At 41.9% G+C, this 26250-nt stretch overlaps 1 long non-coding RNA gene across 2 annotated transcripts in view; it reads right to left on the bottom strand.

Annotated features, from left to right (window-relative positions):
- LOC147356310 (uncharacterized) overlaps nt 1-26250 on the bottom strand; it is a 567448-nt gene that overhangs the window by 373378 nt on the left and 167820 nt on the right. For both annotated transcript variants that reach the window (XR_015142699.1, XR_015142710.1), the window contains one exon: nt 4242-4342. This is a non-coding gene — a long non-coding RNA (uncharacterized LOC147356310). The remainder of the gene's footprint in view (nt 1-4241; nt 4343-26250) is intronic.

Below are 26250 nucleotides of genomic sequence, written 5' to 3'. Positions count from 1 at the left end.
TTTCAGGTGAAATAGCACACGGGTCTCTATGAACCTGGCACAGAATCCCCTGTGTGTTGATCTGGAAGTGGCATGCGAGGACATCTGATGGGACCCTCCATCAAGGTCAGCAAAGCCAAAAGGCTAGGGAGTTGTTTCATGTCTCACATTCTCCATTTGATCATCTAACAACTTATTTATTGAGTACTTACTATAACTGAAAAAGAGGGATGAGTAAAACAGATCTAATCATAATAGCTTACAGTTCTGAGAACTTGCCAGGCATTCTATTAATCACTTTGTATGTTATCTCATGTCAACCTCTCAATAACTCCATGAAAATAACACTGTTATTATCACGCTCACTTTTCATGCTAGGAAACTAAGGCTTGGAAAGGTTATAAAGTTTGTTCTAGATGCCAGTAAGCTGTGGAGCAGGAGCCAAACCCAGCAGGTGTGACATCAGATGGAAGCTCTATAATCACTCCCCTTCCTAGCCCTATCTCCTTGGGGCTCTCAGCCTCGTGATCTGGGAGCCCACTGAAGCCTTCTGTTTAAGCCAAGCTGGGGAGCTTTCCTCTTGCTAAGGGATATCAACTACTTCTTCCCACTCTATGACTCTACCACATCCCAGTTCATCAATGGCTTTTTGACTCTGCCTAAGACCCACGTTCACATTGAGCCCTGGATTATACCCATTTAGAGGTTTTCAAGTTTCGTAAGTGATGAAGATGTATCTGAGATTCCAGACTCCCACCTAACCCAGCTCACACTGCCATCGCCAAATCAGATGCCAGAACCCAGAGCAGAACACGGTCTGGGACATTCCTGAAAGAGGGTACTCGCCAGGCCTCTCCCTAAAGGAGCTTCCACTGGTCTGTTTGAGGTTCCTAAGACGGGAGCTGTGTTGATATGAGCACATGTGGGTTCCAGCTTACATTCAGTGAGTACTCACACACTTGACTTCATTTAAGACCCACAGCTATCCTCTGAAATGGGTACTATGTAATAGAGCGGAAAGAGACATAGAATGGTTAGTTAACTTGCCCAAGTTGGCACAGCTAAGTAGGCTTCAAACCTGGGTTGCCTGATTCCAACACAGCTAAATAGGGAAAGTCTCAATGATGCCTAAAGAAACTCGTAGATACCAGGGAACTCAGTGGCCCTTCAACCCAGACTCCTGGCTCTCATGCATAGAGCCAGCATATGAATTCTCTCTCCCTGAACTCAGGCCAGTCATGTGACCGGAATTTGGGAGCAGGCAGAGGAGCCTCTGCCCTTCTCCAGCAGAGCTGCCTGCCTAATGCTCCGGCTGTTTATTACTGACTCCTCCTGATCTAATGGGAGTTGAAATTTCCATTAATTAAGAATATAAATAAATAAATGTGTAGGAAAGAAAGCGAGATGGTGGCGTGGTGCCCAGAAGGCTCTGCAGAAAGCAGCCAGTTCACGCTTCATTAGCATCTTTGCTCCCTCTCCAAACCTGCTAATGCAGCCTTTCTTCTGAGACACACTCAGGGAACTCCAGTTTGGAGGCAATGGTTTGGTTGCAAACCTTCCACACTTCTGAGCATTTCTGAGTGGCCGTTCACAGCCTTTAGAGAGCCAGCTTGACCCCAACCCAGAGTACATCTTCAGCTCAATAACCCTCCTTCCTACTGTGCCTTCAAAAAAAGAAAGATGATTTCTGCTGCCCGCCCCCCACCGCCCCCTGCCACACACACACACAGGAGCCCTCATGCTGTCACAGCGCAATGTTGTATGACGGTGACTCAGCGGGTCGTGAACGTTTTCTTGGTCACGCTGTCCTCTCAGCTAGGTCTTTATGTTCCTCAGGTCAAACCTCTCCCCTAGAGGTCAACATTGTGCTGTTGCAGACCAGAAGCAAGAGATGAAGAGAGAGAAGGTGAGGCACCGGTGGGAAGTCTATGCCGCTAGCAAGCACGGGTGCCTCACCTACCACGTTGGGCTTTGCGTCAGAGATAAAAGTCGCCCCTGCCCCGTGTGCAGCCATTCTGGGGAGAGGACATAACAAGACAGCAGGCAGCACTTAATAAGAACAAAACTGCACGCTGCAGGCTTCCCTGGTGGTCCTGTGATTAAGAACCCACATGCCAATGCAGGGGACATGGGTTCATCCCTGGTCCAGGAAGATCCCACTTGCCTTGGGGCAACTAAGACCACGAGCCCAGGCCCTAGAACCTGTGCTCTGCAACAAGAGACGCCATCACAAGGAGAAGCTCGCACACGGCAAGGAAGAGAAGCTGCCCACTCGCTGCAACTAGAGAAAGCCCATGCACAGCAACAAAAGACACAGCACAACCATAAATAAATAAACAAAACTGCATGCTGCAGACTTTGTACAGTGGAGCTTATGAGAGAAAGAGATAATGGAGTGGGAGAAGTAAAAGTTCCAGGACGTCTATATAGTGGGGTTAGGGAGGGGCAGCAAGCTGTGTGACTTGTGTCAAGGCTGCACTGCCCGACAAGCACACTGCTTTCTTTTGCTACAGCTTAGAGTTTTCACCATGATGAGGGTGCTGCCCACACCTCCCCCAAGGCTGTCCTTTGATGCTGCTACTCTCATTGAGGGTTCTACAACCCTGAAGTTGAGGCTTATGCTGGGCCAAGAAAGGGTAGTAGAAATTCCTTTCTGCCTCCTCATGCAGAAATAGGATTAGGATTAGCAGCTAAAATGGGTGAGTGAAGCTGGAATCAATGGAGAATTTTTTAGAAGCAGAGGCAGAAAACTCATTCACACGCAAGAGTGACAATGAATCGCTATCTTATACCATACACAAAAATTAACTGAAATAGAAGAGGCAGCCTACTGAATGGGAGAAAATATTTTCAAATCATACCTAATAATGGTTTAATATCCAAAATATATTAAGAACTCAGGCTCTAGTTTTTCAAGAGATTTATAGGTGACCAACAACACTAATCAGGGAAATAAAAATCAAAACCACAAGATATCACCCACACCTGTTAGAAGGGCTATTATCAAAAAGGCAAGATGTAACAAGTTTTTAAGAATGAGAAGAAAAGGGGATCCTGGTACACTGTTGCTGGGAATGCAAATTGGTGCAACCACTATATTAAAGAGTATGGATGTTTCTCAAAAAACTAAAAACAAAACAAAAAAGAAACTAAAAGCAGAACTACAATATAATCTAGCAATTCCACTTCTGAGTATTTACCTAATGAAAAGGAAAACACTAACTCAAAAAGATATCTGCACCCACAAGTTAGGTTCAATGCAGCGTTTTTTACAAAAACCAAGATATGGAAGCAACTTAAGTGTCCACCAATGAATGAATGGATAAATGTGGTATATGTGTGTGCAATGGAATATTATTCAGCTGTGGAAAAAAATGAAATATTGCTAATTATAGCAGTATGGATAGACCTTGAGGGCATTATGCTAAGTGAAATAAAGTCAGAGGAAGATAATGTGTAATCTCACCTATATGTGAAATCTAAAAAGAAAAAAACAAGCTCATAGATACAAAGAACAGATTGGTCTTTGCCAGAGGTGGGGTGGGGGAAAAGAAATGATTGGAGGGAAGACAAGGTACAAACTTTTCCAGTTATAAAATAGTCATACAGAGTCATAGGGGTATAATGCACAGCATGGTAACTATAGTTAATTATACCGTATTACATATTTGAAAGTTGCTAAGAGTAAATCTTAAAAGTTCTCATCATAAGAAAAAAGTTTTAACTATGTATGGTGACGGACGTTGCTAGACTTAGTGTGGTGACCCTTTCACAATGTACACAAATGGTGAATCTGAATGTTGTACACCTGAAACTAACATAAGGTCAATTACACTTAAATTAAAAAAAAACACACTGATTTGAGGAAGTTGTAACATCAAAAAGTTTTACATCATTGGCTTCTGAGACTGCCGTTCGCAGTAGGTCTTTCCTTTCTTGCATAGATTTCTTTGTAGTGGCAGATGCCTGGATGGTTTTTAATAGTTTAACTTGTGCCTACTTAGACTGAGGGTCAAAACAGTCTCAGTTTCTTTTCTGAATGTATTTTCCTAAGTCCCCCAGCAGCTTATGCTGTGAACTTACCTCTAGGCTTTGCAAATTGCCTAACAGCCGTCATCCATTATGGATTTCCCATAGAGCAATCCTGAACTTTCACAGAAATGCAGAACTTTTCCAGAAACAGTATATATGTTTTTAAATAAAGCTGTTTAGATAGGAGAGCTGCACACAGTAAGTGGAGTTTAGATCCAAGAGTGACTCACCAGGTCCCTCAGTAAGGATGAGAACAATGAATTCAAAGGGCTCATGGCTGCCTCACTGGTGCTACGAGCAGTCAGCTTCCAAGCTCACTCATCAACAGAAACTGTTAAAAAGAAAATGATTTTTTTTTAAACTTAGATTTTTAATTAAAACACCTTATTTAAAGTATTAAAACAAACTTTAATACTTCCTGAAGTAGGTGGTCTTCTTTCAGAGAACTGCAAGATAGGGCAGAAAGCCAGAAGCTTTTATGGGAAAGAACAAGGACGATAGAAACAGAAAATACGATTGGCTGGGGTCATGGAGTCAACCTTGTGTGGAGAGAGTGGACTTAGCTTTGGGGGACAGGCTGAGTTTTTCTGTTCAGGAGTAGTATTTTCAGGGACAAGAAGGCTATCTTTATCCTACCCCAGGCTGAAGTGGCTCCATCATGGGCCTAGAAATATATTTCAACAGACCCCCAACCCAATTTTTAGCCCTGCCTCCCCCAATTTCCTTTATGTCCCTTAATTTCCCTATTTCTTTCCTCCCAAAACTAACACTAACACAGTAGGCTGGCACCCCCATGTTGCCTCTTGTTTCAACAGCTTTGGGACAAAACAGACCAGGGACTCCCTTTCTTTGCAGCTTGTGACCATACTCTATAACCTCCTTTCCAGGCACAGCCTCCCTCGGAAGCAAGCTCTCAGCTGTCCTCTGCCTCCAGCACCAGCCAACACCAGCTTTTGTCGTTAGCTTATCACCAACCAAACACAAGCTCCCAGGCCACCATGAGCTGCCAAGACAAGCTGTATCTGAGGGCCTCCTACACATACCCCTCTCTCTGGGCTTCTATTTCAACTGTGACAGTGGGGTCCAGAAGGCTTGGACCACCTCTTCCATGAGTCCCAAGAAGAAGCTTGAGGGTGCCCAGTGTCTCTTGTAGACACAAAACCAGTGCAGAGGCTGCTCTTGTTCTACTGAGAGCAACACCATCTCACGGTGTTGGATGGGCCAACACCATCCCAAGATGAATGGGGTAAAGCCCTGTACACCATGGAAGACATGGTGGCCCCGGAGAAGAACTTGACCCAGGCCTCTTGGAGTCTGTATCCCAAACTTTGCATGGACCAATGCCCAGCTCTTAACCCAGCAGAACCTGATGAGGCCCTCCCAGTGAGATCCCTCCCCCAAGTTCTCTGCTGTAGCTCCTCCCTGAAGTACCACATATATATTTCCTGAGTTTTTCAGATGCCAGAAAGCACCACCAGGTGGAGGAAATTAACCATGTGAGGACCATGAGCACATAAACCCCAGGCCTTCTGGAGCCTAAGGACTGATAATGGTAACCCCTGTGACTCAGCCCTGTTACCCACCATCAGTCAGAGAATTGTGCATGAGCTGATCACAAGCCCTACAATGTCCCTGTGACTCCTCAGTTCAGTCCAGTCACTCAGTCGTGTCCCACTCTTTGAGACCCCATGGACTGCAGCATGCCAGGCCTCCCTGTCCATCACCAACTCCCAGAGTTTACTCAAACTCACGTCCATCGAGTTAGTGATGCCATCCAACCATCTCATCCTCTGTCGTCCCCTTCTCCTCCTGCCTTCAATCTTTCCCAGCATCAGGGTCTTTTCCAATGAGTCAGTTCTTTGTATCAGGTGGCCAAAGTATTGGAGTTTCAGCTTCAGCATCAGTCCTTCCAATGAATATTCAGGACCAATTTCCTTTAGGATGGACTGATTGGATCTCCTTTCTATCCAAGGGACTCTCAAGAGTCTTCTCCAACACCACAGTTTAAAAGCATCAATTCTTCGGCGCTCAGCTTTCTTCACAGTCCAACTCTCACATCCATACATGACTACTGGAAAAACATAGCCTTGACTAGACAGACCTTTGTTGGCAAAGTAATGTCTCTTCTTTTTAATATGCTGTCTAGGGTTGGTCATAGCTTTTCTTCCAAGGAGCAAGTGTCTTTTAATTTCAAGGCTGCAGTCACCATCTGCAGTGATTTTGGAGCCTAAGAAAATAAAGTCTGTCACTGTTTCCACTCTTTCCCCATCTGTTTGCCCACCGTGGCCTTTAAAAATGCTTTCCTGATAAAACTCTTAGAGGAAAACATAGGCAAAACACTTGACATAAATTAAAGCAAGATCCTGTATGACCCACCTCCCAGAGTAATGGAAATAAAAACAAAAGTAAACAAGTGGGACCTGATTAAACTTAAAAGCTTTTGCACAGCAAAGGAAACTATAAGCAAGGTGAAAAGACAACCCTCAGAATGGGAGAAAATAATAGCAAATGAAACAACTGATTGAGGATTAATTTCCAAAATATATAAGGACCTCATATAACTCAAAGCCAGAAATACAAATAACCCAATCAAAAAGTGGGGAAAAGACCTAAACAAATTTTTCTCCAAAGAAGACATACATATGGCTAACAAACACATGAAAAGATGCTCAGCATCATTCATTATTCCATTCAGTTCAGTTCAGTCACTCAGTCGTGTCCGACTCTTTGCAACCCCATGAATCGCAGCACGCCAGGCCTCCCTGTCCATCACCAACTCCCGGAGTTCACTCAGACTCACATCCATCAAGTCAGTGATGCCATCCAGCCATCTCATCCTCTGTCGTCCCCTTCTCCTCCTGCCCCCAATCCCTCCCAGCATCAGAGTCTTTTCCAATGAGTCAACTCTTTGCATGAAGTGGCCAAAGTACTGGAGTTTCATTATTAGAGAAATGTAAATCAAAATTACAATGAGATATCACATCATACCTGTCAGAATGGCCCTCATCAAAAAGTCTACAAACAATAAATGCTGGAGAGGGTGTGGAGAAAAGGGAACCCTCTTGCACTGTTGGTTGTAAATTGATACAGTCACTATGGAAGATGGTATGGAGATTCCTTTAAAATCTAGGAATAAAACCACCATATGACCCAGCAATCCCACTCCTAGGCATATACCCTGAAGAAACCACAATTGAAAGAGACACATGTATCCCATTGTTCACTGCAGCACTATCTACAATAGCTAGAACATGGAAGCAACCTAGATGTCCATCGATAGATGAATGGATAAAGAAGTTGTGGTACATATATACAATGGAATATTACTCAGCCACAAAAAGAAACACGTTTGAGTCACATTCTAATTCCAATGTGAATTCTAATTCTAATTCATTCTAATTCTAATTCTCTTATGAGGTGGATGAACGTAGAACCTATTATATGGAGTGAAATGAGTTAAAAAGAGAAAGATAAATATCGTATTCTAACACATATACACAGAATCTAGAAAAATGGTACTGAATAATTTATTTACAGGGCAATAATGTAGGAACAGACATAGAGAATAGACATGGACAGGGGAGAGGGGACGAGAGGATGAGATGTATGGAAAGAGTAACATGGAAACTTATATTACCATATGTAAAATAGATAGCCAACAGGAATTTGCTGTATGGCTTAGGAAACTCAAACACGGGCTCTGTATCAACCTAGAGGGGTGGGATTGGGAGTGAGATGGGAGGGAGTTTCAAAAGGGAGGGGATATATCTATATCTATGGCTGATTCATGTTGAGGTTTGATAGAAAACAGCTAAATTCTGTAAGGCAATTATCCTTCAATAAAAAATAAATAAATTTAAAAAAATGCTTTCCTGAAAGCCTTCAGGGAATTTGGGTTTTTACTGGGGGTGGGTGGCATAAGCACCCTTCTCCTTAGAGGGCCCTACAATAAACCTTTCTCTGCTCCAAACTCCGATGTTTCAGTTTCATTGACCTCACTGTACACCATGAATGCACCATCAATGTGAACTTGCATGCAGTAACTGAACAACTCCTTAGATGAGGAGGTGAAGCTCATCAAGAAGATGGCAACCACCTGACTGCACCCCGCAGGCTGGTGCCCCACCACCCCCCCCCCCCCCGCAGGCTGGCGCCCCACCCCGCCCCCAGACTGGGCTGAACAAGGATCTCGTCCAAGGCTCACCCTCAAGCACCGGAGCCTCTGGAACCCAGCAGCCTTTGGGGGGGGGGGAGGGCAGGGGGGCCTTTTGCATCCCCTGTATCAAGGCTTCCACCTGAGTCTCTCCCTGCAGCCACCAGGCAGCTTTTTAAAGACCCTGGAGCCTTGGACCCAGCTGTGGAACAAATGGAAACAATAAAGCCTTTTGCAGAAGGAAAAAAAAAAAAGAAGAAGAAACGAATAAGGTTCCCTGCAGTCTGCCTACTTCACAGGTTAGCCTCATCAAAAGAACTCCAGAGTATGGTTATTATAAATATTGTCCTATTTTGGTTTCTTTGAGGTTAGGCTTAAATCAGAGTCATTCACTTAGTAGTCCAGGGGGTGTTGGTGGGAATAGAGACATGGATACATTTTAGGATATTAGGGGGAAAGAAAAACAAAAACCATCCAGCATATCCAGCTTTCTTCCAAATTAAAGTGCAAATCAGGTTCTGTTTCACTCCTTTTTCCTCTCAGTACCTGCCTTCTCTCCTCAGTTTCCAGAGAATAAGCCCACCCAGCTTGATTGTTTAAAAGAGAAAGGAGCTGCTATTCTTAGCCAGGGAAGATTCACTTGTGTTGCGCTAACAACCTGCCTTTCTATCCTTTCCCCTGAGAGCACATCTCTTTCTTTAATGCAGTGGTTCTCAGCATAGTTACATATTAGAATCACCTGGGGGTGCTCTTTTAAAAATACCAACACTCAAGCTCCATCTCCAGTGCTTCTGACCTAATTGCTCTGGAGAGTGGTTCTAATATTCAGCCAGGTTGATGACAACTGCTCTACCACGTGAAATAAATTCATCATCTATGTCCCTACCCTCAAAAAGCAACCAGCTTCTCCCCCGACTCTGCTAGTATAAGAGTTCAGTTCTATTCATGATCTGCTTAGATTTGGATGGCTGGGGTTTTTTTTTTATTAGGTTTGGGGGTGCATTTTAATGAATTAGAGAATTAAGACCTTTATCCTTCAGTAAGATGTCAGGATATTACTTGAACCAACTCATTCCTCTTTGACAAAAATATTTTTGAAAATATTAACCAAAGTCTAAGATGCTGTGAGATTCCCAACTCACTATGAGAGGTCTTAGGGTCATTTTATCCAGTATCTCACAACAATAGGCTGCATCAGAATCACCTGGGCCCTGCTCAATGACCCATGATAAACATCTAAATTGCCAGGTCCCATCTCCCAGAAATTCTGACTCAGTAATTCTGAAGTAGGGACATGAATCTGAGGCTAAAAGGTCCTAGACTATTCTGCTGCATGACCAATTTGGGGAAGCACTCATTTTGATGATTTCTCTCTTGTATGAATAGATATGAATGCCTTAATTTCTTCAATAATGTTCTTCAATCATTCTCTTTTCAAACAGTGCCCAGACTTTGAACTGTGTTGACATCCCTCCCTTAGCATCCCTACTAAAACTGTCCTTTTTACAGTTAGAAGTTATGTGGAAGGTTCTTCAAGGAAGTTTAGGGTTATGTTTAGAGTTGAATTGGAGAAGGCAATGGCACCCCACTCCAGTACTCTTGCCTGGAAAATCCCATGAATGGAGGAGCCTGGTAGGCTGCATTCCATGGGGTCGCTAAGAGTCAGACACAACTGAGCGACTTCACTTTCACGTTTCACTTTTATGCATTGGAGAAGGCAATGGCAACCCACTCCAGTGTTCTTGCCTGGAGAATCCCAGGGACGGGAGCCTGGTGGGCTGCCATCTATGGGGTCTCACAGAGTCGGACACAACTTAGTGACTAAACAACAGAAGAGAGTATGGGAAGGGATGGGAAAAAAGTCCTATAAGGGACAGTACTGAGAAGCCTCCAAGTTGAGTCTGACATTGGGAAAGAAAAAAAAAAAAAATCAAAGAGAGTGAAAGTAGCATCAGCCACATGTCCCAACCCCTAGTACTCTGACTACATGTCTTCAGACTGTTCACTTCCAAATGATCAAAAACCTGATGCAACCCAAAAAGTCATTTTTTTTTTCAGAGCAGTATCTGTCATACAGATGTCATACAGGGCTCCACCACCTTTGTCACAGGCTTTTTACCAAGCCCCAACGCCCCTCCTTGCTTCCTGCCTACAGAAACCTTTCCTATAGCTCAGCGGGTAAAGAATCCGCCTGCAACACAGGAGACTCAGGAGACAGGGGTTCGATCCCTGGGACAGGAAGATCCTCTGGAGAAGGAAATGGCAACCTACTCCAGTACTCTTGCCTGGAAAACCCCATGGGTGGAGGAGCCTGGCAGGCTCCAGTCCAGAAGGGTTGTAAAGAGTCAGACATGACTAAACATGCAGGCAAGGCAGAGAAAAGTGGAGGGGTGCTGGCCTCCAGCTAGAGTCGCACAAATGTGGGTTGAGATTGGGATCCAAGGAGCCAGTGTTTGGGGCATTTGTCACTAAATCCCTTTGATTTCTCTCTTTGTAAAAAAAATAAAATAAAAATCACTGAGCATCTGTTAGGTATCATGCATTTACACACACATTATCTCATTTCTTCCTCAACATAGCCCTAAGAAACAGAATTACCATTTACATTTTACAGATAAGGAAACTGAAGCTTAAAGAAGTGGCATGACTAACCCAGGGAAGTAGAGACAAAAATCAAACCCAGGTCTCCATTACCCAGAACAGGGCTCCTTCCACAGTAACTCAGCTGCCTCTAGACTTAAGCTTCAGGCTTTGGCCCAGTAGAACTAAAATGTCATCATTTTTCCTATTAACTGCTGCATTTGCAATTTGAAGGAGGCATTCACATTAAGAGAGTTACTAAAAGCTGTAGTGGGTTTAGGAGACAAATGCATCAGAGGGCATCCCTTTATTACTTTGTGGTCTCTTTCCTAAATTATCTTCACTCTATTGGTGCCCTCACAGTGGTCCCTTACAGTCCCCTGTCTTTCATTCAGAATAATTTTCTAGCAATCTTCCCATCCTGATGGATTATATTCAGGATTATTTTTAGGGATCCCTGGTGGCTCAGACAGTTAAAGAATCATGCGCCTGCAATGCTGGAGACCTAGGTTCAATTCATGGATTGTGAAGATCCCTTGGAGGAACGCATGGCAACCCACTCCAGTATTCTTGCCTGGAGAATCCCCAGGGACAGAGGAGCCTGGTGGGCTACAGTCCCTGGGGCCGCAAAGAGTCAGACATGACTGAGCAACTAAGCACAGGAATAATTATGAGAGCAATCACTTTTGCTGTTTTATTTTTTAATTAATTTTATTGGAATATAGTTTATTTACAATGTTGTATTAGTTTCTGCTATACAGTAAAGTGAATCATGGTGTGATCACTGACCTAGAGCCAGACATTCTGGAATGTGAAGTCAAGTGGGCCTTAGAAAGCATCACTATGAACAAAGCTAGTGGAGGTGATGGAATTCCAGTTGAGCTATTTCAAATCCTGAAAGATGATGCTGTGAAAGTGCTGCACTCAATATACCAGCAAATTTGGAAAACTCAGCAGTGGCCACAGGACTGGAAAAGGTCAGTTTTCATTCCAATCCCAAAGAAAGGCAATGCCAAAGAATGCTCAAACTACTGTACAATTGCACTCATCTCACACACTAGTAAAGTAATGCTCAAAATTCTCCAAGCCAGGCTTCAGCAATATGTGAACCGTGAACTTCCTGATGTTCAAGCTGGTTTTAGAAAAGGCAGAGGAACCAGAGATCAAATTGCCAGCATCCGCTGGATCATTGAAAAAGCAAGAGAGTTCCAGAAAAACATCTATTTCTGCTTTATCGACTATGCCAAAGCCTTTGACTGTGTGGATCACAGTAAACTGTGGAAAATTCTTCAAGAGATGGGAATACCAGACCACCTGACCTGCCTCTTGAGAAATCTGTATGCAGGTCAGGAAGCAACAGTTAGAACTGGACATGGAACAACAGACTGGTTCCAAATAGGAAAAGGAGTATGTCAAGGCTGTATATTGTCACCCTGCTTATTTGACTTATATGCAGAGTACATCATGAGAAACGCTGGACTGGAAGAAACACAAGCTGGAACCAAGATTGCTGGGAGAAATATCAATAACCTCAGATATGCAGATAACACCACCCTTATGGCAGAAAGTGAAGAGGAACTCAAAAGCCTCTTGATGAAAAGTGAAAGTGGAGAGTGAAAATGTTGGCTTAAAGCTCAACATTCAGAAAACGAAGATCATGGCATCCAGTCCCATCACTTCATGGGAAATAGATGGGGAAACAGTGGAAACAGTGGCAGACTTTAATTTTGGGGGCTCCAAAATCACTGCAGATGGTGACTGCAGCCATGAAATTAAAAGACGCTTACTCCTTGGAAAGAAAGTTATGACCAACCTAGATAGCATATTCAAAAGCAGAGACATTACTTTGCCAACAAATGTCTGTCTAGTCAAGGCTATGGTTTTTCCTGTGGTCATGTATGGATGTGAGAGTTGGACTGTGAAGAAGGCTGAGTGCCGAAGAATTGATGCTTTTGAACTGTGGTATTGGAGAAGACTCTTGAGAGTCCCTTGGACTGCAAGGAGATCCAACCAGTCCATTCTGAAGGAGATCAGCCCTAGGATTTCTTTGGAAGGAATGATGCTGAAGCTGAAACTCCAGTACTTTGGCCACCTCATGCAAAGAGTTGATTCATTGGAAAAGACTCTGATGTTGGGAGAGATTGGGGCAGGAGAAGGGGATGACAGAGGATGAGATGGCTGGATGGCATTACTGACTCAATGGACGTGAGTCTGGGTGAACTCCGGGAGTTGGTGATGGACAGGGAGGCCTGGCGTGCTGCGATTCATGGGGTCACAAAGAATTGAACACTACTGAGTGACTGAACTGAACTGAACTGAAAGTGAATCAGTTATACATATACATATATCCCCTCTTTCTTAGACTTTTTTTCCCATAGAGGTCACTACAGAGTACTGAGTAGAGTTCCCTGTGCTACATGATAGGTTCTTATTCAGTTATCCACTTTATATATAGTAGTGTGTATATGTCAATGCCAGTCTCCCATTTTTAGTGAGTGTTTAACATACCGAGAAACTGAATTAAGCACCCCATAGGCATTATCTCACTTAATCCTTACTGTACGCTTGAGACCAGTTCAGTTAGTATCTCTGTTTTACACAGGAGAAAATTAAGACATAGAATTAATTTAACTTAGTTGAGACCTCACAGCCACTTAATAGTTACTCTAGAAATTCATACCCATTTTAAACCCCAGAGTTCACATGCCTAAACCAACCTAGATGAGTCAAGAGAACCCTGAAGCTCTCAGGCCAGTCTTTTCAGAAGCAGCACATAGCCCACATCAGAGTTCAACAAAGAAAGATGAGCATGAGGTTATAATTCTAAGAATTTTAACCCTAAAATTTATATAGACCCACAAAAGACCCTGAACAGTCAAAGCAATCTTGAAGAAAGAACAAAACTTTCTGATTTTAAACTATTTTGCAAAGCATAGTAATCAAAACATAATAGTATTAAACAGTTCACAGAGGATGAAATGGTTAGATAGCATCACTGACTCAATGGACATGAATTTGAGCAAACTCTGGGAGATAGTGAAGGACAGGGAAACCTCGCCTGCTGCAGTCCATGGGGTCTCAAAGAGTTGGACATGACTTAGCGACTGAACAACTGCAACAATTCAATATCAAAAAAAAAAAGCAATCAAAAATGGATGTACTGTACAGCAAGGTGATGATAGTTCATAATGCTATACACTGTGTATTTGAAAGTTGCTAGGAGAATAAAAGTTCTTACAACAAGAGAAAAATAGTAACTACGTGTAGGAATGTTAACCAGACTTCTTGTAGTGACAAAAAAATGAACTCATTTGCAAACAGATCTAGTTCTTATTTGACAAGAGAAAGAGAGGATATTGGAAGCTCTTCTGAAACGTTAACTTCGGAGAAGAGGAAACAGAGAAAGACCATGAAAGGAAAACCAATCATTCCTCATCAAGCATGCACAGGGAGTTTACACTTCGAAACATACTCTCTGTTCCACACACTTACCAACGAGGCAAAACATGAAAATAGAAAAAAGTTAAAGAGACAAGCTCAACAACCAAAATAAAGTTTCTATGATCCAGAAATAGAATAGAAAGACAAAATGGTAAGTGGAGCAAAAGCTGCAGCCTGCTGGATTCTGGGTCTGTATACAAAAAGGGTGGCCAGGAAGTTGACCATCAAGACAGAGGAATCGAAGAATGCTCATGAGTTCAGGCCCAGAGTTTGGTAGGGAGATTTTCCTGTCCCACAACCTCCCTTTGGCCAGAGCTACCAGAGTGGCTAGAAGACCAGATATATCCTCTCCATCAGAAATTGAACTCAGTAGCTCATGACATAATGAATGGATCTGTGCTATCCCCAACCTCACTTCAGAACAAGAGTTCCAGTGGGTATAAACCTGACGTGGCAGAAGCAAGATAGAATGAATGACAAAGCCCCTGGACATGGAGGATGAGTACAGAGTGAAGGGGTGGACTTCCCTGGTGGTAAAGTGGATAGCAATCCACCTGCCAGTTAAGTGGGCATGGGTTTAATCCCTGGTCTGAGGAGATTCCACCTGCTGTGTGGTAACTAAAGCCCAGGCACCACAACTGTTGGAGCTCGTGTGCTCTAGGATCCACGAGCGACAACTACTGAGCTCCACGTGCCTAGAGCCTGTGCTCTGCAACAGGAGAAGCCATTGCACTGAGAAGTCCGTGCACTGCTGCGAAGAGCAGCCCCTGCTCGTCGCAACTAGAGAAGGTGGGCATGAAGCAGGGAAGATCTAGTGTAACCAAAAATAAATAAATAAATAATTTTTACAATAAAAGAGTAAAGAGGGGAAAGGAGACACAGAGAGAGAGAGACAAAGAGAAAGAGAGAGAGGAGGAGAGGGAGACGTGAGACCAACAGTATTTAGCCAGAAAACTAAAATTTCAAAACACCAGAAGAAATTTAATGCTAAGAAAAACAGTCAACAGAATCACTCTCTGAACATAAATTCATCCCAGACTAAATTACCTTTATGAAACAGTCTGACAGAGATTTTTTTTCAAATTGTATTGGAGTGTAGTTGCTTTACAATGTTGTGTTAGTTTCTGCTGTATAACAAAGTGTATCACCTATATATATACACATATATATCCCCTCTCTTTTGGATTTCCTTCCCCTTTAGGTCACCACAGATCAGTGAGTAGAGTTCCCTGTGCTACACAATAGGTTCTCATTTGTTATCTGTTTTATGCATAGTAGTGCATATGTGTCATCCTCTGACAAAGTTGCATTTACATAACTCAAAGTAATGAAGTCACAACTTCCATTTAAAAAGAGTAATTGTGAAACTACAGAACCCAGATGGGAATGAGAAGATCCCAACTAGCTTGACTGTGATGATCATTTCATTTTATAATGTATAGCTATATCAAATCACAAAGTACACCTTACATGCTATATAATTTGCATTTATCAATACCTTAGTAAATCTAGGGAGGGGAGTCTTATAAATGAGAGACATCACAAAATTTAAATCTCAAATAGTGAGATAAACTCTAGATTGGACATTCAAAGAAATAATTTATATGTTGAAAAATTTTTATACAGAGAAGTTCATGCAGAAAACATCACAGAGAAAACAAAAATATAAATTAAAAGGCAATTAAGAAACAAGAGAATGGAATGAAAAATATCTAGTGCTATCCCAGAAGTTAAAGAACTAAGAATTTTCCAGAATTAATAATACAAGAATCATCAAATCAAGTCTGCCTTCGGACTTCTGAGAAGGAAAAGTAAAGATAAATCTACCTCTAACACTAGTAAACCCGTGGAACATCAAGGAGAAAAGAAAAAGAGAAAAATGCCTCAGAACCCCAAAGAGAAAAGCCAAATTGCCCCCAAAAGAATGACATTAAAATGATGGCACACTACTTGCAACAAAGAGGATAATTGACAATGGAGTTATGTCTAAATGCTGAGGAAAAATAAATATTAAATTAGAATTATATATATTTTAATATAAATTTATTTATTTTAATTGGAGGCTAATTACTTTACAATATTGTATTGGTTTTGCCATACATCGACATGAATCCGCCACGGGTGTACACGTGCTCCCCATCCTGAACCCCCCTCCCACCTCCCTCCCCATCCCATCCCTCTGGGTCATCCCAGTGCACCAGCCCTGAGCATCCTGTATCCTGCATCAAACCTGGACTGGCAATCCATTTCACATATGATAATATACATGTTTAAGTGCCATTCTCCCAAATCATCCCACCCTCTCCCTCTCCCACAGAATCCAAAAGACTGTTCTACACATCTGTGTCTCTTTTGCTGTCTCACATACAGGGTTATCGTTACCATCTTTCTAAATTACATATATATGTGTTATTATACTGTATTGGTGTTTAGGGACAAAATAAAGGTAGTTTTTAGTCACACACAAAAAAAGAAAAACAAAGAATGTATTCTCCATATATCCTCACTCACACAAAAGGATGTACTTCAGCAAAAAGTGGATACAGAAGGAAAGCATGGAATGCAAGAAATAAAAAAACAATGAGAACAGAAAATAATTTAAGTTGATAAATTTAATTAACTACTGGCTATAAAAATCAAAAACATTTTTATATGTTAAAAAAAAAAGTAAAGTTAAACTTTAGACCACAATAACATGATGCAATAGATAAACTCAATTCAAAAGGATGGTAGGTCCATATTATATGCAAAAGAAGGATAAAAGTGCTTAACAACTTGAAATTATTACTAATTATTTATAGTAAAGTGTGTATTTTTTAAGGTTAGGGGGAGCTATCAACAAAAAGTACTACCATCTTTATCTTCCAAACCAACAGAGGAAAACTAAGGGGTTGATGATGGGAGTATAAAAACTTTATCAACGCACAGATGGCAAAAAGACAAAAAATAAAAGAAACAAGGGGAAAGAATGATAAAAACACAAAATAAAAATGTCAAAATAAGTCCAAATATATCACTGCGTGGTGTGCATGTGCAGATTAAACTCTCAATAAAACATCAGAGAACATCATATTGGAATTTGTTTTTAATACACCTATTATTGCTAAAAACAGACACACCTAAAGCAAAACATCCAAAAAATTCAAAATAAAGGGTACACCACTTAGGAGAGTATTTTCTCAATATTTAATAAAATCCAAGATGTCCAAAATTCTTATTTCCTGGTAATACATCATAGAACAGTTTTTTAAACTCCAGTTTATGACCCAATCCTGGGTCATAAAATCAATTTAGTGAATTGCAACCAGCACTTTTTTTAGATGAAAAGAAAAAAGGATGGGAAAAGGAATAAATAGAATAGGATAGGAAAGAATGGGTAAAGACAGGACAGAACAGAAATCAAAGTAAATATCACAGTGCTTCATGGAAATAAGAATATACAGTTTGAAAAAACTTTCCTTTGTGGGGTGTATACTCATGAGTAAGAAATATGCATGTACTACATTTGTGATGGAAAGTTCATCTCTTCCTTTTTTCATTTTAAGTTTCAAAAACTCTAGCCTAGGACTTGCAAGCATGAGCCAAAAGACATACTATGAAGTTTACCGCAATATTATTTGTAATCAGGAAAAATTGGAAATATCTTGGAAGTTGATCAATAGGAGAACAGATAAGTTAATTGAGGTAAATAAATACACACACAAAAAGCAAATAAACTTAATCTTTGTATGTCAACATAAATAAATCTCAAAAACAAAATATTGCATGAATAAAGGCAAGCTATAGAAAGACATACATAAGATATTCACCATATGCTAAAAATTTTGCAAAGTTTGAGAGCAAGTAAAACAATAGCTTGTATGATTACAAATACACACATATATAGAGTAATGGTATAAAAACTTGTATGGGATGATAAATTCAGAGGATAGTTAACCCTTGGAAATCGAGTAGTGACAGATAATGGAGTCAGGGAAGACTTCACAAGAGGTAGTTTTCAATCCACAATGTTTTCTTTTATTTTTTGGTTATTTATTTTTTGGCCATATGTATGTTATGTGGGATCTTAGTTCCCCAACCAAGGGATTTAACCCACACCCCTGCACCAGAAGCATAAAGTCTTAATCACTGGACCACCAGAGAAGTCCCTAAATCCATAAGGTTTTAACAAAAAAAATGTAGACGTAAATATAAAGGAAATGTTAAGATTTGATAAAGCTGGCAGTGATATATGCGTGTCAATAATTTGCTCCTTATGTGCTTTCCATATGTTGAAAACTTTTATGGCCCCAAATTATAAAGCTTACAAAATCTGTGGTTTTTCGTTCCTGTGCTAATCACAAATGATTAGCATGAGATTCTGTCCTCCCCAAACTTTATATATTTGGCTCATCAATATAGCAAATATTGACCCATTATCTTACTTCCAGACAAGCAAACACGGTCAGCTTTTCCATAGTTACACGAGGCAAAAGAAAGTTCCCTGAGTTGTCAACCTGATAAACGTATTTTTTCCTGCAGCAGAAGCAGAGTTAGAACTCAGCTCTACGTATATATGTCAAAAAGGCCACCACGTTAACCCCGAGTGCAATATAGTTTCCACTGTGCTTCTGATGAGCAAAAGACAGATGTGTGACTTTACTCCACCTAATGAACATTTCAATCTTCCAATAAACACCCTAATAAAGAAAAATTGAGATTTAACTCACTTTTATTATCACAACCGACATGTTGCAAGGTTTTAATTGGGCTGAAAACAGCTCCCAATAATAATACCCTCCTTAATTGATTCATTAAAGGAGCCCCTACTGAGACAGAAGCACTAGTTTCAGGAAAAAGGAATGAAATAAGCCCTGATTTCCCACTGAGTGGCTATGATCCCTCTGCCATCAACTCTCTAGGCCACTGAAGAGGATGTTAAGAGTGGCCAATGCCTGAAATTGTTCTGCTCATCCCAAAGTGGCCACGGACCGAAACACGGTCCTCACACACTCAGCACTCACTTAGCAGGGTAACAAAAGAGAAAGCTGGAACTTGACAATATTCTGTCTTTGTATGAAATGAATCAGCATATAAATAACCGCAAGTGAGAATGCACTGATAGCAAGAAATGAAAGGTTTTTACAAGACTGAACAAAAATCACCACCACATCCCAGCTTGGCTGGGCAAGGAGCAGAGAGGGCAGGGGCAGAAGAGGAAAGACTTATGAAGAACAAATGGAAATCATCTATTTGTGGGGAAATTAGCATTGATCATATAATACAGAAAATAGTGTGCTTAGAGGCATGGAGTCTGCAATCGGGTAGACTTGGAAGTCTGTCCTGCTCTTGCACTTATCAGCTCTGTCACGCTGGACAGGTAAGCCATCTAAACCCTGGTTATAAAATAGGAGTGATAATCACCTACCACAGCAGTCAGAGTACATCTGATCATATTCTTTTGCTTAGAACCCTCTGAGGGCGCCTCATTATATTCCTACCCTATCTGCACCTTCCGTTAACTCTCTGGTGTCATCTCCTTCTCCCCTCCTCCAATTCACTCCACACTGAGCCACACCTCTCCCCCTGCTGTCAAAAGTACCCAGTGTGATATATGTGAAATCTAGGAAAATGGTAAAGATGATCTTATTTGTAAAGCAAAACATAGAGAACAAACATATGGATACCAAGGAGGAGAGAGGGAGAGTGATGAACTGGGAGACTGAGATTGACATAAAATAGATAACTAATAAGAACCTACTGTATAGCACAGGGAACTCTACTCAATGCTCTGTGGTGACCATAATGGGAAAAAAATCCAGAAAAGAGCAGATATGTGTATAACTATAGCTGTTATACAGTATAACAGCTATACAGTAGAAAGATGACATTATAAAGCAACTATACTCCAATAAAAATTAATTTAAAAATAAAAATAAATAAAGATGAAATATTAAAAAATTTAAGTACCCAGCATGCTCTCACCCCTGGCCTTCACTGGTTCGCCTTTCCTCCAGTTCTCTGCAGCACTCATTCCTTCATATCTGCCGAGTCTTCCATCCAACGTCATCCACCACCACCCTATTTAAAATGGCAAACTGTCCCTCTGCATACTCCAAATACCCTCATCTCCTCTATGCCTTTTTTCTTTTTCTTTTTCTTTTTTTTTTTTTGCATAACACTCATCACCTTCTAGTATACCATATAACTCAATTACTTCATCTGTTGTTTATACTTCCCTGCTGTTTGGCTCACTGATCTATCCCAAATGCCTAAAACAATGAAGAGCAGATACCAGGTGCTTAATTTTTGTTACACTAAACACTCATAAGATTGTTCTGATGACTAAATTAGATAGTGCATGCCAAGCACTTAGCTCAGTATGGGCACACAGAAGCATTCAGTAAATATTATCTGTTGTTATCATCATGGTTACTATTATTGTCATCATTGTTTTCCATCTGACGTGAGGATATTATTAAACAATCAAATCACAGTTCTTCCAGACATTGGTTCCTGAAGATGAAAGACCTAGATTTAATTGACTAGAGTTTGCTGACACTATATGATATCTTGTTATGTACAGACAACCCTGCCAATGATGAAAGGTACCAGGTTACCTGCAGTTCCCCTCCCCTAATTCATCTAGTCACACAGGGCTTGGGACAGCTGCTAAGTCAAGAATGTGTATCAGGGTACATCTAGGAACTGCTGCTCTCCCTTGACCTGTTAGGACTGCACTGCCTGTAAATACCAACTTGACAGCAAGAGGCTAGAAAGCATTTTGTTTTACGATTAACAAAAGGTAAAGAAAGGGACAGAGAGAGGGACTGGTCTGCCTTGGCTATCGAAGTCCCCAGAATTTAAGCTTCCACTCCATTCTCTGAGACATTTGTGTTTCTGTCCAGAAAAAGAAGAAAACAGCCATCTGCCCACCCCATAACTTCCCAGACACTAATGAGATGCCTTCCTCGTTGTCAGACACTTAGGAGTTCCTGTGATAAAGCGGTGTCCTGGGTAAATAATGACTGGGACAGACACATCAGTTCCAAGTTCAACTGCATCTTCTATTTCCTAAACATTAAGGAGGACAGGATCTGCCAAGGCAACGAGCCCTTCAGCATTCAGAGCCAAAGCTCGCTCTCCTCTTCTCAGCCGGTAAACCATGTGAAGAGCACATGGCAGCCAAGATCCCTTTCCCAATGTGCTCAGTTCCCTTTGCATACTATAGATGGGCACCTGCATAAGGAAACACGGGTCAGTGCATGTGAGAGTACAGATGCCATCAACTTGCCATTTACAGAACGTCAGGAGGCAGGAGAGGGCAGGGGTTCAAAAGCACCAGCAGTTGAGCAGCAGTGTGCTCTGTTCAAATCCTGAATGTGCCCATTAGCATCTGTGTGAACTCAGGCCAGTCATTTTCTCTCTCTGAGCCTTGGCTTCCACATCTGTGAATTGTGTTGATGATACATAACTCATGAAACTTATAGATAGCTAAATGAAATCAATTAACAAGGAGTCAGAGCATAGTATGGAAAGGCAAAGGCACCCCACTCCAGTACTCTTGCCTGGAGAATCCCATGGACGGAGGAGCCTGGTAGGCTGCAGTCCATGAGGTCACTAAGAGTCCGACATGACTGAGTGACTTCACTTTCACTTTTCACTTTCGTGCATTGGAGAAGGAAATGGCAACCCACTCCAGTGTTCTTGCCTGGAGAATCCCAGGGACGAGGGAGCCTGGTGGGCTGCCGTCTATGGGGTTGCACAGGGTCGAATACGACTGAAGCAACTTAGCAGCAGCAGCAGCAGCAGCAGAGCATAGTAAGTGCTCAGTGAAACATTTTGAAGTGTGGAGGATCTGCAGCAACAGAAAGCTTGAATGCCAATACATTCAGTTATCTATTCATTATATCATTCATCACATTAGTTAGTTAATTCAGTCTCTCAGTCATGTATGACTCTTTGTGACCCCATGGACTGCAGCATGCCAGGACTCCCTGTCCATCACCAACTCCCAGAGTTTACTCAAACTCATGTCCATTGAGTCAGTGATGCCATCCAACCATCTCATCATCCTCTGTCATCCCTTTCTCCTCCTGCCTTCAATCTTTCCCAGTATCAGGGTCTTATCCAATGAGTCAGTTCTTCGCATCAGGTGGCCAAAGTATTGCAGTTTCAGCTTCAATATCAGTCCTTCCAATGAATATTCAGGACTGATTCCCTTTACGATGGACTGGTTGGATCTCCTTGCTGTCCAATGGACTCTTAAGAGTCTTCTCCAATACCACTTCAAAAGAATCAATTCTTTGGCGTTCAGCTTTCTTTATAGTCCAACTCTCACATCCATATGTGACCACTAGCAAAAAAACATAGCTTTGACCAGATGGACCTTTGTTGGCAAAGTAATGTCTCTGCTTTTAAATAAGCTGTCTAGGTGGTCATAACTTTTCTTCTAAGGAGTAAGCGTATTTTAATTTCATGGCTGCAGTCACCATCTGCAGTGATTTTGGAGCCCAAAAAGATGAAGTCTGCCACTATTTCCACTGTTTCCCCATCTATTTCCCATGAAGTGATGGGACCGGATGCCATGATCTTAGTTTTCTGAATGTTGAGTTTCAAGCCAGCTTTTTCACTCTCCTCTTTCACTTTCATCAAAAGGCTCTTTAGTTCTTCTTTGCTTTCTGCTATAAGGGTAGTGTCGTCTGAGGTCATTGATATTTCTCCCAGTAATCTTGATTCCAGCTCGTGCTTCATCCAACCCAGCATTTATCATGATGTACTCTGCATATAACATAAATGAGCAGGATGACAATATACAGCCTTGATGTACTCCTTTTCCTATTTGGAACCAATCTGTTGTTCCATGTTCAGTTCTAACTGTTGCTTCCTGACCTGCATACAGATATCTCAGGAGGCAGGTCAAGTGGTCTGGTATTCCCATCTCTTTCAGAATTTTCCACAGTATGTTGTGATCCACACAGTCAAAGGCTTTGACATAGTCAATAAAGGAGAAGTGGATGTTTTTCTGGAATTCTCTTGCTTTTTCGATGATCCAACAGATGTTGTCAATTTGATCTCTGGTTCCTCTGCCTTTTCTAAAACCAGCTTGAACATCTGGAAGTTTATGGTTCACGTATTTTTGAAGCCTGGCTTGGAGAATTTTGAGCATTATTTTGCTAGCATGTGAGATGAAGTTTGAACATTCTTTGGCATTTCCTTTCTTTGGAATTGGAATGAAAACTGACCTTTTCCAGTCCTGTGGCCACTGCTGAGTTTTCCAAATTTGCTGGCATATTGAGTGTAGCACTTTCACAGCATCATCTTGCAGGATCTGAAATAGCTCAACTGGAATTCCATCACCTCCACTAGCTTTGTTCATAGTGATGCTTTCTAAGGTCCACTTGACTTCACATTCCAGAATGTCTGGCTCTAGGTCAGTGATCACACCACTGTGATTGCCCGGGTCATGAAGATCTTTTTTGTACAGTTCTTCTGTGTATTCTTGCCATCTCATCTTAACATCTTCTGCTTCTGTTAGGTCCATACCATTTCTGTCCTTTATCGAGCCCATCTTTGCATGAAATGTTCCCTTGGTATCTCTAATTTTCTTGAAGAGATCTCTAGTCTTTCCCATTATATTGTTTTCCTCTACTTCTTTGCATTAATCACTGAGGAAGGCTTTCTCGTCCCTCCTTGCCATTCTTTGGAACTCTGCATTCAAATGGGTATATCTTTCCTTTTCTTCTTTGCCTTTCTCTTCTCTTCTTTTCAGAGCTTTTGTAAGGCCTCCTCAGACAACCATTTTGCCTTTTTACAGTTCGTTTTCTTGGAGATGGTCTTAATCCCTGCCTCCTGTACAACGTCACAAACCTCCGTCTATAGTTCTTTAGGCATTCTGTCTATCAGATCTAATCTCTTGACTCTATTTGTCTCTTCCACTGTATAGTCATTAGGGATTTTATTTAGGTCATACCTGAATGGTTTAGTGGTTCTCCTTTTCTTCAATTCATTCATAGCATGTGTGTGTACCAAGTTGCTTCAGTCATGTCCCACTCTCTGCTACCCCAAGGACTGCTACCCACCAGGCTCCTCTGTCCACGGGATTCTCCAGGCAAGAATACTGGAGTAGTTTGCCATGCCCTCCTCCAGGGGATCTTTCTGACCCAGGGATGGAACCAACATCTCCTGTGTCTCCTGCATTGCCAGGCGGGTTCTTTACCCCTAGTGCCACCTCATTAATCAACAAATTTTTACTGAATGCTTACTGGTTCCAGGCCCTACTGTGTGTGTGTACTCAGTCATGTCTGACTCCTTATGACCCCATGGACTGTAGCCCACCAGGCTCCTCTGCCCACGGGATTTTCCAAGCAAGAATACTAGAGTGGATTGCCACTTCCTCCTCCAGGGGGTTTTCCTGACCCAGGTGACCCAGAGCCACCTCTCCTGTGGCTCCTGCATTGGCAGGCAGATTCTTCACCACTGCGCCACCCAGCGGTTGGAATCCCCCTCCAGTCTCTAGGCTAGCTGCTACATACACGGCAGTGAGAAAATCAGATAAGATCCCTGCCCTCACAGAGCTTACAGTCTAGTGGATAATACTGGCCAATATAGAATGTGCCACCTTAGTATGTGCCAGGCAGTATTCTAAGTGCCTTACCTGTATTAACTGACTTAATGTTTAAAGGGCTTCCCAGGAGGCACAGTGGTAAAGAATCTGCCTGACAGTGCAGGAGACACAAGAAACTCAGGTTCGATCCCTGGGTCAGGACGTCCCCCTGGAGGAGGAAGTGGCAACCCACTCCAGTATTCTTGCCTGGAGAATTCCATGGACAGAGGAGCCTGGTGGGCTATAGTCCTTGGGGTCTCAAAGAGTTGGACACGACTGAGTGACTAACACAATGACAGAAGCTAGTGAGGCCCAAAGTACTTACATGAACTCCAAGGTCATAAGGCCACGAAGCATCAGAGCCAGAGACTGAACCCAACTAGACCAGCTCCAGAGTCCATGCTCTTAAGCATGACATCTATTGCCTTCTTGCAACTACAAGATAGCGAGCTCTTTGCGGGTAGAAAATACATCTCGTTCATTTCTATATCCCCAACTAAGCACCAGGCTTGTGAAAATGCTCAGTAAATGCTTACTTAAGGAACAAAGGACAGATTTTCTTTGAGGCATGAGAGCCACTCTTTTTGCCAGTCTCATAACACCTCTCCATAAACCCTGAATATATAATGAAAATATATTATTCTACTTATGCATAGAGACTATTATTGATCTTCTGTCCATAGACTATTAAATGTAAGGCTGTTTTTCCAGAAATGGTGATGAATTTTCCTTGAACTCCCTGTATGCATTTGAGAGGGGTCTGGCAGGGATTGAGCTATAATTTAAAAATCTAGACTCATGGTTTGAAGGGGAAAAAATACACAGCACTTCTGCTATTTTATTTTGAAAACCAATGAAACATCCCAACTGCACTTGGCATATCTCACTCAAGGCCTGAGTTCTCCCACTTGAATACTTCCAACTCTTCACTATTCTCAGGACTACTTATAGACAAACTAGTTGAAGTCTAAGTGGACCACAGTTGAAGAGATGATAGAGGCAACTACTGCAGGGAAGGTGATGGAGACAGAAGAAAGAGGGGGTTCCCTGTGAACTAGAATCGATAGTTTCTTAGAGCTGATAATCTTCACTGACTTTGTCTAGAACTTGATCAGTAGTTATTATAATTATTATTATAATAATTATATTAATTGTATTATATATTAGTTGTTTATATTTATATCAATTACATATGTGTCTAGTATGTTACTACTCAGTTCAGTTGCTCAGTCATGTCCAATTCTTTTCGACCCCATGAATCACAGCATGCCAGGCCTCCCTGTCCATCACCAACTCCCGGAGTTCACCCAGACTCACGTCCATCGAGTCAGTGATGCCATCCAGCCATCTCATCCTCTGTCGTCCCCTTCTCCTCCTGCCCCCAATCCCTTCCAGCATCAGAGTCTTTTCCAATGAGTCCGCTCCTCGCATGAGGTGGCCCAAGTACTGGAGTTTCAGCTTCAGCATCATTCCCTCCAAA

The sequence above is a fragment of the Bos grunniens genome, chromosome 16, assembly GCF_055505025.1.
Source record: "Bos grunniens cultivar Pamir isolate PY7600 chromosome 16, Bosgru_T2T1.0, whole genome shotgun sequence".
NCBI lineage: Eukaryota > Metazoa > Chordata > Mammalia > Artiodactyla > Bovidae > Bos > Bos grunniens.
Note: the sequence above shows the minus strand (reverse complement) of the source record. Positions and strands in the feature narration are given on the sequence as shown.